The sequence below is a fragment of the Rattus norvegicus genome, chromosome 1 (assembly GCF_036323735.1).
Source record: "Rattus norvegicus strain BN/NHsdMcwi chromosome 1, GRCr8, whole genome shotgun sequence".
NCBI classification, from domain to species: domain Eukaryota; kingdom Metazoa; phylum Chordata; class Mammalia; order Rodentia; family Muridae; genus Rattus; species Rattus norvegicus.
The window spans coordinates 42,212,467-42,227,411 of record NC_086019.1 but is presented as its reverse complement, the minus strand read 5'-3'; the positions used below and the strand labels follow the sequence as shown (position 1 = coordinate 42,227,411).

Here is a 14,945-nt window from a genome sequence, read left to right as displayed (position 1 = left end):
GGTGTGGCTCTGAGACCGTCTTGAGTGTCAGTTAAGATGGCACACTATTCAGTAAGCCAACAGGGCAGGAACAAACAGGGCTGGTGATAAAACAAGAAAAAACTCAGAAGTTCAGCTTCAAATGGACATAAGATCTACACTGTGAATGTCAGTTGATATGTAAGAATAGAGTTTGCTGAAGGGCTTGGGTTATAGATACTAACCTGGGATTCACCAGTCATCTAATACCATAGAATCCTGAGAGATAGACTATGTAAGAGAAGAGCAACAACTGGAAAACTGTAGTTGTACCAGCAGAAGGACTCATATGGTCTAATGCCTACACACACTCACATGTACATGCACACAAAGGCCAAGCATGCAACTATGTGCAAGTCACCTCTAGTCTTCTCAAGTTAGTCAGATGAAGAACGTTAGACCTGGTGAGGGATGGGCTGCAACGCTGCCTCGGAGATACGGATGGTAAATGGACAGAGTGAAGAGCATGAAAGTCATTGGCTCCCCTATGAAGCAGCTGTCACGTGATGTGGGTACAAACCCATAGTTAGTTCAAGAGACAACAGAGAGCTGGGCCTGGTTTTGGAGTGTAAGTTCAGTTTTCTATCTGGCTAGTTCTGAACAGAACTATCTCTCCTGCCCTTTGTTTTTGGAGTCACACTGACCTGTTTTGGGATATAACTCGCTTCCCGCCACACTCCCTGCTATGCCCTGCAACCTTTGTCCACAAAGACAACTTTCAGGAACCTACAAAAAGGCCAAGGCCAGGATTGGAACAGCTCAGCAAGGCTTCCAGGTTCTTAGCTTCACCCTCACTCCCACTTGCAGGTGAAACAACAATAGCAAAACCAGAAAACCAATAAAACAACAAATAAACAACAAAAACAATGGTTTGGGTTCACCTACTGCCACTGCCCATCCTCCACCTGACTCCTGTCCCATTCCCAGCTTCCTGACCAGGGCAAATCATATATCCTTCCCATGTCTTCCTCCTGTGTAACTACAGCACCCACTACTCAACTAGTGTTGGTATGAGCAGCAGTAACAATTGTGAGAGTCATCAGCTCCATGCTTGGCACAGAGGTCTGGGTGAAGAGAAGTGGAGAGGAGCTATGACCATAATGAAATGAGAAGATCATCTGTCTGAGCTCTGTACTTGTGAGAACACTGAAGACATCAGCACGTTGCTGAGAGTAAGTAAACACCCAGTCTGTGAGGCACAGATTTATGATTCAGGAATTCATCTTTTATTACTAGTCAATGAATGCAACAGCGGCTAAGTCTCACTGACCCTGCAAGTGCAAATCTACCCCTGTTGGGCAGGCTTTGGGACTGGGACTGGGGCCAGAAACTGAAAAGAAAATGACCTAGTAAAAATAAAACATCACCCAGAATGCTGAAGAATTGGAATCTGTCTGGATCCTTTCTTGCTTGTCACTAGTCACTTGACACCATCATTGGGATGTTTCCAGTAGATAATCTTACTATCTATTCCCACTTTACAAATGTAGCAGGTTCATTGCACAGATAATAGATGGTGGCATTGCGACCAAAATCTGATCTGCTTAGCTCTATATTCTGTGCTTTCCTGTTTAATTGATTCTTGCTGTTTAGTAACCATTAGTTACACTTTGGGTGAAGTAGGCCCCATGCCGCAGCACTGTGACCTCAGCTAAAGTTTTGCAGATAGACTTCTTCTATACAAGGCATTCTGTATTTATTGGTCTGAGAAAAGCTCTCAAAGATTCCAAGAGTGGATACTTTTAGAAGCTGAGATGAGAAAAGGTTTCTACTGACAGGAAAGCTGAGACAGTCAGAGTGGAATGGTGAGTTTAGCAGTCACAAGAAATCCCTCCTCCATGAAAGACACCTTGATGAAACACTGTGTTGGAGACTTAAGTGCTTGCCCAGCCACCAGCAAGGACAGGAGAATGTCTCCCATACTCACTCAAGGCCACACTGTGAAGTTGTCCTCATATCCAATCAAGGGACCAGAGTCCCCTTCATATCTAGGAAGAGTAGCCATGAAAAACAAAATCAATTATAAATCAGAGCACTAATAATGCTGGAATAGAGCCAGGTATAATGGCGTGCACCTAGAATTCCAGCACTCTAGAGGCTGAGACGAAGTTTGCTGTGAAGCCGAGGCCAGCCTGGGTAACATAATGATGTCCAGGCATGCTTGACCTATACAGTTACACCTTGTCCCAAAAAAAAAAGTAGCAACAAAAACCTATATCTATAGTCATACTGGTGTGTGTGTGTGTGTGTGTGTGTGTGTGTGTGTGAGAGAGAGAGAGAGAGACAGAGAGAGAGAGACAGAGACAGAGACAGAGAGACAGAGACAGAGACAGAGACAGACACTGGCTTTTGTTCTGGAGGAAAGGAATAGATTTACAGACCTTTAAGAACTGACTTCAGTGACTTGGAAGAAAACAGATCTAAAAGAAGGAGACTGAAACAAACATTAATTAGAATTCCCCATAAGAAAGGAGTGTCCCTTCATTCAGCACTCATGCTGACCAATGAGCATCTCCTCATTTCCCAAGTAGACCTGTACTCGAGCACAGGATGGCAGTGATCTTAACGCATGACCACCATCCAGTCCCTACATCTCTTCTCTTCCCATCACTGTAGCCACAGTCTGGCCAACCCTTATGACTTCCTGTCTCCTATGAGGCCTCCTCTCTCCTTCAGAACTGCCCACTCGAGCTTGTCTCCTGAAGGCAACAGGGCCTCTTGAAAATTCTAATCCCATGCAACGACTTAGGAACAAAATCTGTGGTTTCAGAGTATGTAGTGTAAATATTTTTCCAATCATCTAATTAAGCTAATCTCAAAAGATTCACACAAATAGATTCTTCACCATAAAACTACAAGCAGATTAATTTGCTCTAAATTAGAAACCCTGATGTTTTAAGCACAAAATTCAATTGCGACAAAACAACCAATTATGACATTCACCTAACAAAATAAGAAACCTTGATAATAAACAGATCTCTGCCAAGAGGTAAAGCCGTGTTAAAATACAGTATTCCACTTGGCTTTTTTATATTGTTGAGCTTTTGCACAAATGAAAAATACTAGAAATAAGAAGCATGAAAACCAATATGATTATTTGGTGTAAAATACAAATTTGGGACTAACACAAAAAATATAGAAAGAATTATCCGTGGAAATATAACAGTAATTAAAGTATGCATAAAATAAAAATAGTAAGTCTGGCCTAAAATAGAAATGCAAGCAGTACTACCACCAACCTTCCAAATGGCTTTCCCTTGAACTTAAAATTTAGACCCCTTACTTGGCCTCTGGGGTTCTCAAGGTGGGACACGGCCAACTACGGCAACTTCACCTCGTGCATTTAAACTCATGAGTTCAAAATTTAAAAGAATGTAATCAACTGAGCAAGCCAGTGCTGAATTATACAGACCTTCCTAGATGGTGGCATTGTATCTTAGAAGTAGAGAGAAAAATTGTATCTAGGGGCTTTGAGGTTGTTCTGGTGTCCTTTCTGTTGCAGTGACAAAACTACAACAACAAACCACTCTGACCAAAGGAAGTTTAGATGAGAGAAGGGTTTATCTGACTTACGACTCTAGGTCACAAACTACCATTGAGTCAGTGCAGGAACTGAGCAGAAAGCATAGAGGATGCTGCTTACTAACTTTCCCTTTCAGGCTGCTGCCTAGCTAGCTTTCTTATACAGCCTAGAAGTATGTGCCTAAGAATGAATGGTTCTACCCACAGTGGGCTTGGCCTCCCGCATCAGTTAATAATCAAGACAAATCCCCTACAGACATGGCCACAGATCAATCTGATTTAGGCAATTTCTCAATCAGATGAAACCAAGTTGTATCAAGTTGACAATTAAAGCTAACCAGGATAGGGACCTTCTCACAAAGAGAAACATAACTAAATAACTAATTCATCTTCAAAATCCAAAAGGGAACAATTCAAACACTGAGAGATGTGTGAACTACCCCAAATAAACATAGTACATCAACTAGTCTCAGATATATATATACACATATATACACATATATATGATATAACTATTTAGTACATATATATTATTATATAAATATGAGAATAGATATATTAATTGTGTATATATACTCTATCTTTTTACCATTTTATATTTATATCTTACTTATTTAAGAAATATGTATGCATGTATATATGTATATATGAGATAGTGAGTTGTGCTTGGGGTATGGCTAAGCAGTTAAGAATTTTCTGCTCAAAGGTAAGGATCAGAGTTTACACCACCAGAAATCACAAAAATGCCAGGGTAATTCTGGCTTTCAATGTCAGAAGTGCCCCCCCTGCCTCGAGCAAGCTGGCTAATAAGTGACTGGAGACAATAAAGTAGCATCAACCTTGGGTGTCTACTTGTATAGACTCACATTCAATGTACACACACACATGCACACACAAGCACACACACATGCATAACACATACACAAATTAAAAATGGAAAACAAGTGTTATTAAGTGCTATGTATGTCATCGAAACATCCATGTTTCATTTACTCATTTTAAGACCTATCCCCTGTTGGTGCCTCAGCAGTAGATGCATGGTGAATCTATGAAAAAAACCTTTAGAACAATCTTTCTGAACACTGAACCCCCTGAATGCCTAAAGGAAAATACATTTCTTATTCTACTTATTTTCTGCAGAGACAGAGAAACAAAATTGAATTTATGAACCATTTTCATCAACTCATCTCCTTTTTTAAATCTCAGTGCCACAAACTGTACTACAGCAAATACAAGTGATGCTTATGACTAACATCAGCCAGAATTATTTCCCAATAGTCTAAGATGTCTTTTTTGTCAAAAATAAAAACAAAACTGTCATTCTTTCACCAGCATGGAAAGCCTAATGTACCACCGTAATTATGAAAGACATAATGTGAGAATGACTCAATATTTATTTATATTCATTAATTTCTACATATGTACTTTTGTGGTGTCACGCATGATCTTCTGGGCCTCTATTATAATATATATCATATATCACATGCCACATGCCATATATATTATATTACATATTATATGTTATATAGCATATAGTAGATAGTATATATCATATTATAAAATATGTAACATATACTGCATAAGATAATGCAGAACATATTATATAACAGATAGTAATAACATTATTTAAGTCCAAGAACAACCCTGTATCTATGCCATTATGCTTCCCACTTTACAGCCCCTGTAGGTGCATAGGGCCCCTCATGAATGAGGTTAATGCTGTCCTAAGGAAAGGCTGTGAGAGGCTAAGCCTATGCCCCCATGTGAAGACAAAGGGAGAAAGAAGGTGGCTCTCTGCAAACCAGCAAGCAGCTTCAAGAGATAACAAATCTGCCAGTGCCTTGGCCTTGCATTTTTCCAGCATCCAACTCTAAAGAGCAAGTAGCTGCTATTTAAGCTGCATCTTCTACAGCATTCTCTTCTCAACAACATGGACAAGTGAAGACAGCAAAACTGAGTAAGTTACCTCAAGGCACACGACTAGGAAATGGGAGCCAGTTAAAATTCAGCAGGCCCTGTAGTCATAGAGTCTGTGTATCCAAATGCTACACTAACAAAAACTACTGTGTCTCACCATTGCTGGGAGGTAACACATATCATTTGGGAAAGATGTTTGAATTTAGTTAAATGGTAAGATTGAGTTTTGAATTTATTTAATATCTTTTACACCCAAGCTAGTTAGCTATGTTGCCAATTCAACACTCCAACATTTGGGGAAAGAGAAAGAAAAAACCTAATTCCTATTCCACCCCTGAATTCCATTTCCCACTTCAACTGTTAGGGAAGAGGAGGAGGAGGAGGAGGAGGAGGAGGAGGAGGAGGAGGAGGAGGAGGAGGAGGAGGAGGAGGAGGAGGAGGAGGAGGAGGAGGCGGCGGCAAACAGGCATGCTGCAAACCATTTACTGGAGAGAACAATTCTATTTCAAGACAAATTAGAGCAGCAATGAGAAAGAAAACCCGCCATTGCTCTAAATCCTAAATAAATCAAGGCACAGCTAATGAAGTGTCTCAACAACCATACACAGAAAGTGAGCTGCATTTGTTAGAAAGATGGCTCATACTGATTCAGAGCTAAGCCAGTGACTTAGCCCTCCAGGAAGGTTCAACCACAAGAGGTCTCACAGTAGGTTCAGAAGCAAGGTTAAACTCATATAGGACAGTTTTCCTCATTTAGAAAAACAAGAAAAGGAATAAAAATATATCTAATGAGCATTTTTAAATTGGAGAACTGTATGCCCTAGGTCAAGACTACATTTCTATATGACATACGAAATTATTCAAATGGCTTGGTTTGGGGAGAAGCTCAATGGTACATGTAGCATGGAGGACTGTCCGAGTTTATCTCCAGAGACAAAGCTAATTAATTAACCAACCAATTAATTGAGGGTCCTCTAAAGATAACCTAAATCCAAGAACAGAAAGAGAAAAGAACCACTAGGATACACCGATCCCCCAAAACCAGGCTATAACATATCCTCCAGGGGGTGCCAGGTCAGGGAGTCTTTATCAATTGCCTACCTTCAGAATATCACCTGACAGAGTGCTTGCTGATACATAGAGAGCGAATTCAGGCCCGAGACCAGGGGTAAGACCAACTTTTCTGCTCCAAGTGACCTGCCTGGTGGACTCAGGACAAACAAAGGCAAAATTCCTCTGGGACCGGGCACTTCCGGTTTCTAGCAGGAGCCCGAACCTCTCTGATCCGGGCCCACAGTTCCCAACTCCCAAACCCTGTGGGAGAGAGAGCTCATCCCTCCTGAGACTGCAGGGCAGGAGACACCGACAGTACTGCCCACTCTTGCCCACATTGCTGGCCCAAGAGGAAACTATACAGGGCCTCTGGGAACAGGAAGATAAGGGCACTCAAGCTGCAGGAGCACTGCAGTCCAGACCTCACACAGATCTGAAGGGACCTGGTCAAATCCTGCACCCAAATCCCGTGGAAGGGAGAGCTAGACCTTCAGAGGGGCAGACACACCTGGGAAGCCAGAGAAGACTACTCTCTGCCCACATTTCTGACTCTAGTGGAAAATGCCTAGCACCATCTGGGCACCCTGTGCACTGGGACCCCGACGGAGAAAGCAGGGCAGGCCTTTCTGGTTGCTGCCCTCACAGAGAGCTGAAATGCAGGCCCTAGGAGCGTCTTCAGGCCTGAGACCAGAGGTAAGACCAACTCTTCTGCTCCAAGTGACCTGCCTGGTGGACTCAGGAAACACACCCACAGGAACAGTTGAAGACCAATAGACAGGAACGACTACATGCCTGAAAGTAGAACACTCTGTTCCCATAACTGGCTGAAAGAAAACAGGGAAGCAGGTCTACAGCACTCCTGACACACAGGTCTATAGCACAGTCTGGCCACTGTCAGAAATAGCAGAACAAGGTAAAACCAGAGACAACCTGAAGGTGAGAGGCAAACTCAGGAACCCAAGCAACAGAAACCAAGACTGCATTACATCATTGGAGGCCAATTCTCCCACCAAAGCAAACACACCAAAAAAGCAAGATCTATATTTAAAAGCACAATTGATCATGATGATGGAGGACTTCAAAACAGACATAAAGAACTCCCTTAGAGAAATGCAGGAAAACACAAATAAACAAGCAGAAGCCTATAGAGAGGAAACACAAAAACCCCTGAAAGAATTACAGGTAAACACAATCAAACAGGTGAAGGAATTATACATGGAAATAAAAGAAATAAAGAAAGCACAAAGGGAGACAACCCTGGATATAGAAAACCAAAGGAAGAGACAAGGAGCCGTAGATACAAGCATCACCAACAGAATGGAAGAGATAGAAAAGAGAATCTCAGGAGCAGAAGATTCCATAGAAATCATCGAAACATCTGTCAAAGATAATGTAAAATGGAAAAAGCTACTGGCCCAAAACATACAGGAAACCCAGGACACAATGAGAAGATCAAACCTAAGGATAATAGGTATAGAAGAGAGTGAAGACTCCCAACGCAAAGGACCAGTAAATATCTTCAACAAAATCATAGAAGAAAACTTTCCTAACCTAAAGAAAGAGATACCCATAGACATACAAGAAGCCTACAGAACTCCAAATAGATTAGACCAGAAAAGAAACTCCTCCGGTCACATAATAGTCAAAACACCAAATGCACAAAACAAAGAAAGAATATTAAAAGCAGTAAGGGAAAAAGGTCAGGTAACATATAAAGGCAGACCTATCAGAATTACACCAGAGATTATGAAAGCCAGAAGATCCTGGACAGCTGTCATACAGACCCTAAGAGAACAAAAATGCCAGCCCAGGTTACTGTATCCAGCAAAACTCTCAATTAACATGATGGAGAAACCAAGATATTCTATGGAAAAACCAAATTTACACAATATATTTCTACAAAACCTACAAAGGATAATAAATGATAAAGCCCAACACAAGGAGACAAGCTACACCCTAGAAAAAGCAAGAAACTAATCGTTTTGCAACAAAGAGAAGACAAGCACACAAACATAATCTCACCTCCAAATACGAATATAACAGGAAGCAGCAATCACTATAACTTAATATCTCTCAACATCAATGGACTGAACTCCTCAATAAAAAGACACAGATTAACAAACTGGATACACAATGAGGACCCAGCATTTTGCTGCCTACAGGAAACACACCTCAGAGACAAAGACAGAAACTACCTCAGAGTAAAACACTAGAAAATAACTTTCCAAGCAAATGGTCTGAAGAAGCAAGCTGGAGTACCCTTCTAATATCGAATAAAATCGATTTTCAACCAAAAGTCATCAAAAAAGATAAGGAAGGACACTTCATATTCATCAAAGGAAAAATCCACCAAGATAAACTCTCAATCCTAAATATCTATGCTCCAAATACCAGGGCACCTACATACATAAAAGAAACCTTACTAAAGCTCAAAACACACATTGCACCTCACACAATAATAGTAGGAGATTTCAACACCCCACTCTCATCAACGGACAGAACATGGAAACAGAATTAAACAAAGACATAGACTAACAGAAGTTATGAACCAAATGGACTTAACAGATATTTGTAGAACATTCTATCCTAAAAACAAAAGGACATACCTTCTTCTCACCACCTTATGGTACTTTCTCCAAAAATGACCATATAATCGGTCATAAAACAGGCCTCAACAGAGAAAGAAACATAGAAATAATCCCATACTTCCTATTATACCACCACAGGCTAAAACTGGTCTTCAATAACAGTCAAGGAAGAATGCCCACATATACATGGAAGTTGAACAATGCTCTACTCAATGATAACCTGGTCAAGGAAGAAATAAAGAAAGAAATTAAAGACTTCTTAGAATTTAATGAAAATGAAGGTACAACATACCCAAACTTATGGGACACAATGAAAGCTGTGCTAAGAGGAAAACACATAGCTCTTAGTCCCTGCAGATTAGAACAGGAGAGAGCATCTATCAGCAGCTTGACGGCACACCTAAAAGCTCTAGAACAAAAAGAAGCAAATACACCCAGGAGGAGTAGAAGGAAGGAAATAATCAAACTCAGAGCTGAAATCAACCAAATAGAAACAAAAGGGACTATACAAAGAATCAACAGAACCAAAAGCTGGTTATTTGAGAAAATCAACAAGATAGATAAACACTTAGCCAGACTAACCAGAGGACACAGATAGTATGTCCAAATCAACAAAATCAGAAATGAAAAGGGAGACATAACAGATTCAGAAAAAAATTTAAAAAAATCATCAGATTCTACAAAGCCTATATTCAACAAAATTTGAAAATCTGGAGGAAATGGACAATTTCCTAGACAGATACCAGGTACCAAAGTTATATCAGGAACAGATAACCCATTTAAACAAGCCCATAACTCCTAAAGAAATACAAGCAGTCATTAAAAGTCTCCCAACCAAAAAGAGCCCAGGTCCAGATGGGTTCAGTGCAGAATTCTATCAGACCTTCATAGAAGACCTCATATCAATATTATCCAAACTATTCCGCAAAATTGAAACAGATAGAGCACCACCGAATTCCTTCTATGAAGCCACAATTACTCTTATACCTAAACTACACAAAGATCCAACAAAGAAAGAGAACTTCAGACCAACTTCCCTTAAGAATATCAACGCAAAAATACTCAATAAAATTCTTGCAAACCGAATCAAAGAGCACATCGAAACAATTATCCATCTTGAGCAAGTAGGCTTCATCCCAGGGATGCAGGAATGGTTTAATATATGGAAAACCATCAACGTAATCCACTATATAAACAAACTCAAAGATAAAAACCACATAATCATTTCATTAGATGCTGAGAAACCATTTGACAATATTCAACACCCCTTCATGATAAAAGTCCTGGAAAGAACAGGAATTGAAGGCCCATACCTAAACATAGTAAAAGCCATATACAGCCAACCAGTAGCTAACATTAAACTAAATGGAGAGAAACTTCAATCCCACTAAAATCAGGGACTAGACAAGGCTGCCCATTCTCTCCCTACTTATTCAATACAGTTCTCGTAAGTCCTATCCAGAGCAATCAGACAACAACAGGAGATCAAAGGATACAGATTGGAAAGGAAGAAGTCAAAATATCACTATTTGCAGATGATATGATAGCATATTTAAATGATCCCAAAAGTTCCAGCAGAGAACTACTAAACCTGATAAACAACTTCAGCAAAATGGCTGGGTAGAAAATTAACTCAAATCAGTAACTTTCCTCTACACAAGAGAAATAAGCCGAGAAAGAAATTAGGGCAATGACACTCTTCATTATAGTCCCAAATAATATAAGATACCTCGGTGTGACTTTAACAAGCAAGTGAAAGATCTGTATGATATGAACATCAAGCCTCTGAAGAAAGAAATTGAAGATCTCAGAAGATGGAAAGATCTCCCATGCTCATGGATTGGCAGGATTAATACAGTAAAAATGGCCATTTTACCAAAAGCGATCTACAGATTCAATGCAATCCCCATCAAAATTCTAACCCAATTCTTCAGAGAGTTAGACAGAATAATTTGCAAATTCATCTGGAATAACAAAAATCCCAGGATAGCTAAAAACTATCCTCAACAATAAAAGGACTTCCAGGGGAATCACTATCCCTGAACTCAAGTAGTATTACAGAGCAATACTGATAAAAACTGCATGGTATTGGTACAGTGACAGGCAGTAGACCAGTGGAATAGAATTGAAGACCCAGAAATGAACCCACACACCTATGGGCACTTGATTTTTGATAAAGGATCCAAAACTATCCAATGGAAAAAAGATAGCATTTTCAGCAAATGGTGCTGGTTCAACTGGAGGTCAACATGTATAAGAATAGAGATTGATCCATTCTTATCACATCAAACCAGATATACTCAAACTAACAGAAGAAAAAGTGGGGAAGAATCTCAAACACATGGGCACTGGAGAAAATTTCCTGAACAAAACACCAATAGCTTATGCTCTAAGATCAAGAATTGACAAATGGGATCTCATAAAACTACAAAGTAGGCAAAGGTCATTGTTGTTAGGACAAAACAGCAAGCAACAGATTGGGAAAAGATCTTTACCAACCCTACAACTGATTGAGGACTCATATCCAAAATATACAAAGAATGCATGAAGCTAGATTGCAGGGAGAGAAATAACCCTATTTAAAAATGGGGTTCAAAGGTACACAAAGAATTCACAGCTGAGGAATGACGAATGGCTGAGAAACACCTAAAGAAATGTTCAACATCTTTAGTCATAAGGGAAATGCAAATCAAAACAACCCTGAGATTCCACCTCACAACAGTCATAATGGCTAAGATCAAAAACTCTGGTGACAGCAGATGCTGGCAAGGATGTGGGGAAAGGGGAACACTCCTCCATTGTTGGTGGGATTACAGACTGGTACAACCATTCTGGAAATCAGTCTGGAGGTTTCTCAGAAAATTGGACATTGAACTACCTGAGGACCCAGCTATACCTCTTTTGGGCATATACCCAAAAGATGCCCCAACATATAACAAAGACATGTGCTCCACTATGTTCATAGCAGCCTTATTTATAATAGTCAGAAGCTGGAAAGAACCCAGATGCCCTTCAACAAAGGAATGGATACAGAAAATGTGGTACATCTACACAATGGAATATTACTCAGCTATCAAAAACAATGATTTTATGAAATTCATAGGGAAATGGATGGAACTGGACCATATCATCCTGAGTGAGGTAACCCAATCACAGAAAAAACAGACATGGTATGCACTCATTGATAAGTGGATATTAGCCCAAATGCTCAAATTACCCTAGATGTATAGAACAAATGAAACTCAAGAAGGATGACCAAAATGCAGATGCTTCACTCCTTCTTTAAAAGGGGAACAAGAATACCCTCGGGAGGGGATAGAGGGGCAAAGTTTAGAACAGAGGCCGAAGGAACACCCATTCAGATCCTGCCCCACATGTGGCCCATACATATATATAGCCACCAAACTAGATAAGGTGGATGAAGCAAAGAAGTGCAGGCTGACAGGAGCCGGATGTAGATCTCTCCTGAGAGACACAGCCAGAATAAGGCGAATACATAGGCGAATGTCAGCAGCAAACCACTGAATTTAGAACGGAACCCTTGTTGAAGGAGTCAGAGAAAGGACTAAATGAGCTTGAAGGGGCTTGAGACATCATATGAACAACAATTCCAACCAACCAGGGCTTCCAGGGATTAAGCCACTATCCAAAGACTAAACATTGGCGGACCCTGGGCTCCAACCTGATAGGTAGCAATCAATAGCCTAGTAAGGGCATCAGTGGAAGGGGAAGCCCTTGGTCCTGCCAAGACTTAACTCCCAGTTCATGTGATTGTTGTGGGGAGAGCAGTAATGGTGGGAGAATGGGGAAGGGAACACCCATATAGAAGGGGAGGGGGAGGTTTAGAGGGATGTTGGCCTGGAAACCGGGAAAGGGAATAACAATTGTATTGTAAATAAGAAATACCCAATTTAATAAAGAGGGAGAAAAAAATACTGTACTTCTCAAGAGAGCACTATACAATCTCACATCTAAGAAAAAGAAGATTTTGTCATCTACTACTAAACACAAATGTGACCATCAGTTCTTTAGAAGCCATCTTTCTCTGCCTTTTATTTAGGAAAACAAACCTCCACTGTGACTTCTGCTCTCTTGAGTATGGACACTTATTCCAGGGATGCTGTAGATTTGCCCCAGTCATGTCTCCGCCCATCCAGATTCCTTCTCAGATACGCCCACATGCTCAGGGTTGTCACTCAATCTGAGACCTGCACTCAAACAAAGAGCTTAGCAACCAGACTGGCTTCCGGTTCCTCTAACGTGAGACTCACATCTTGCTCACCACACCCTCACCACACTATTGGGCCAGTATCAAACCATCACATATCCCTTTGTCCTCTTGGTGTGGCTTTTAATCTCACATTATAAATTCTCACAGTATAAATACTTTTGGGTGAGTTATCTGTGCCATTCACTGGTATTGACCCTGGCATGTCTTCAACACTCATTAGAATATCTACATTCCAGAAAAAAGACTGAGGGGGAAACTGAGGCACCAACTGCACTACACAGACACTATGCACAGGCACAGACTTATTGTACAGATAAGAAAATCAAAATCTTACCCTTGAGTAATTCCCCAAGGTGACTGTCAGTATGTGGTAGACCTGTGATTTAAGCCCTTGTCTTTCATATTAGTCTATGCGTGGATATTTTTCTTCTGTTTTGTCCCAGCTACACCATTTTTTCCAAGTTGTTTCATACCACATATACAACAAGGTCAACATGCATATGATTACTTTTTCTAAAGCCCTAAAGGACAGTGACACAGATTCATTGAAGTTTGATACTAAGATTTAGATCAGTGGCTCTCAATAGGTGGGTTGTGACCTCTTTGGGTTCAACCACCCAATACCCTGCATATCAGATATTTACATCACAATTCACAGCAGTAGCAAAATGATGGTTGTGAAGCAGCAAAAATAGTTTTATAATGGGGAGGCATCACTACAATCTGAGGATCTGTATTAAAGGGTCACAGCATTAAGAAGGTTGAAAACCAATGACTTCGTTTCTATGAAAAAGCAACTCCACACAATTAGTTTCCATTTTAAAAGGCACACACAGAACTACTACCCCTGGTCAGGTCTGGAAATTCCATGAGTGCCCTGCCTCTCCATGTGTGGGTCACATGACTAAGGCCTAACCCGTGAAAATGAAGACTTCTCACGGACAGGTTGCCACTTTACTCCTAGTCTTTCCCCAGACCTGCCCACACAGTTCTAATGCAAGTCAGGGAGATACCACAGACCTCCCTTCTTCACTAGAGGAAGTGGGTTAGGAGGTATTTTGGGAAGTGAAGCAGAGCTTTGAAAAGCACAGCTGCCTGTCTTCCCTAGAGAGCATGCTTTGCCAACAGCACTTCCTCACTTGGTAGGTTCCCCAACAGCTCCTTTTATTGTTTTCTGTCCTTTCCTGCAGATGAAGAATTTTGTCACCCAGGAGACTTGAAAATCTTGTCAGAGAGCACACTTAGACACTAGATGCTTCAATGTCTCCTCAACCCACTGTCTCTGCACTGTACTTGTCATTGCTACAATAGTACCAAAATAGCAGCCAGTGGCCTAATGACCTCCTAATCTTTCTGTTACATTATTTTGTATCTCACAATAGTTTCTGGAAGTCCAGAGTGATGATATCTCTAAAAATTTCATGAAATTGAAAGTAAATAAAGCTCCCGGGGTCTATGACTACGCCTAGGTTAGAGGCTACAGTCAGGTCTTTGTCTGAGATGTTCTGGGATACGTCATGTTGGCTTAGCTAACATGCTCTCTCTGCCTCTCTGCCTCTCTGCCTCTCTGCCTCTCTCTCTCTCTCTCTCTCTCTCTCTCTCTCTCTCTCTCTCCC

At 40.7% G+C, this 14,945-nt stretch overlaps 1 protein-coding gene across 4 annotated transcripts in view; it reads right to left on the bottom strand.

The window, feature by feature from the left end:
• Ppp1r14c (protein phosphatase 1, regulatory (inhibitor) subunit 14c) overlaps positions 1-14,945 on the bottom strand; it is a 180,678-nt gene that overhangs the window by 131,243 nt on the left and 34,490 nt on the right. Inside the window, exon 1 of one of the 4 annotated variants that reach the window (XR_010057354.1) lies at positions 1-14,945. This exon is cut by the window's left edge and continues 14,475 nt beyond it. The exons of the other annotated variants lie outside the window; for them this stretch is intronic. The gene's annotated coding sequence lies outside the window, so the exon portion shown is untranslated. 4 annotated transcript variants of the gene reach the window in all.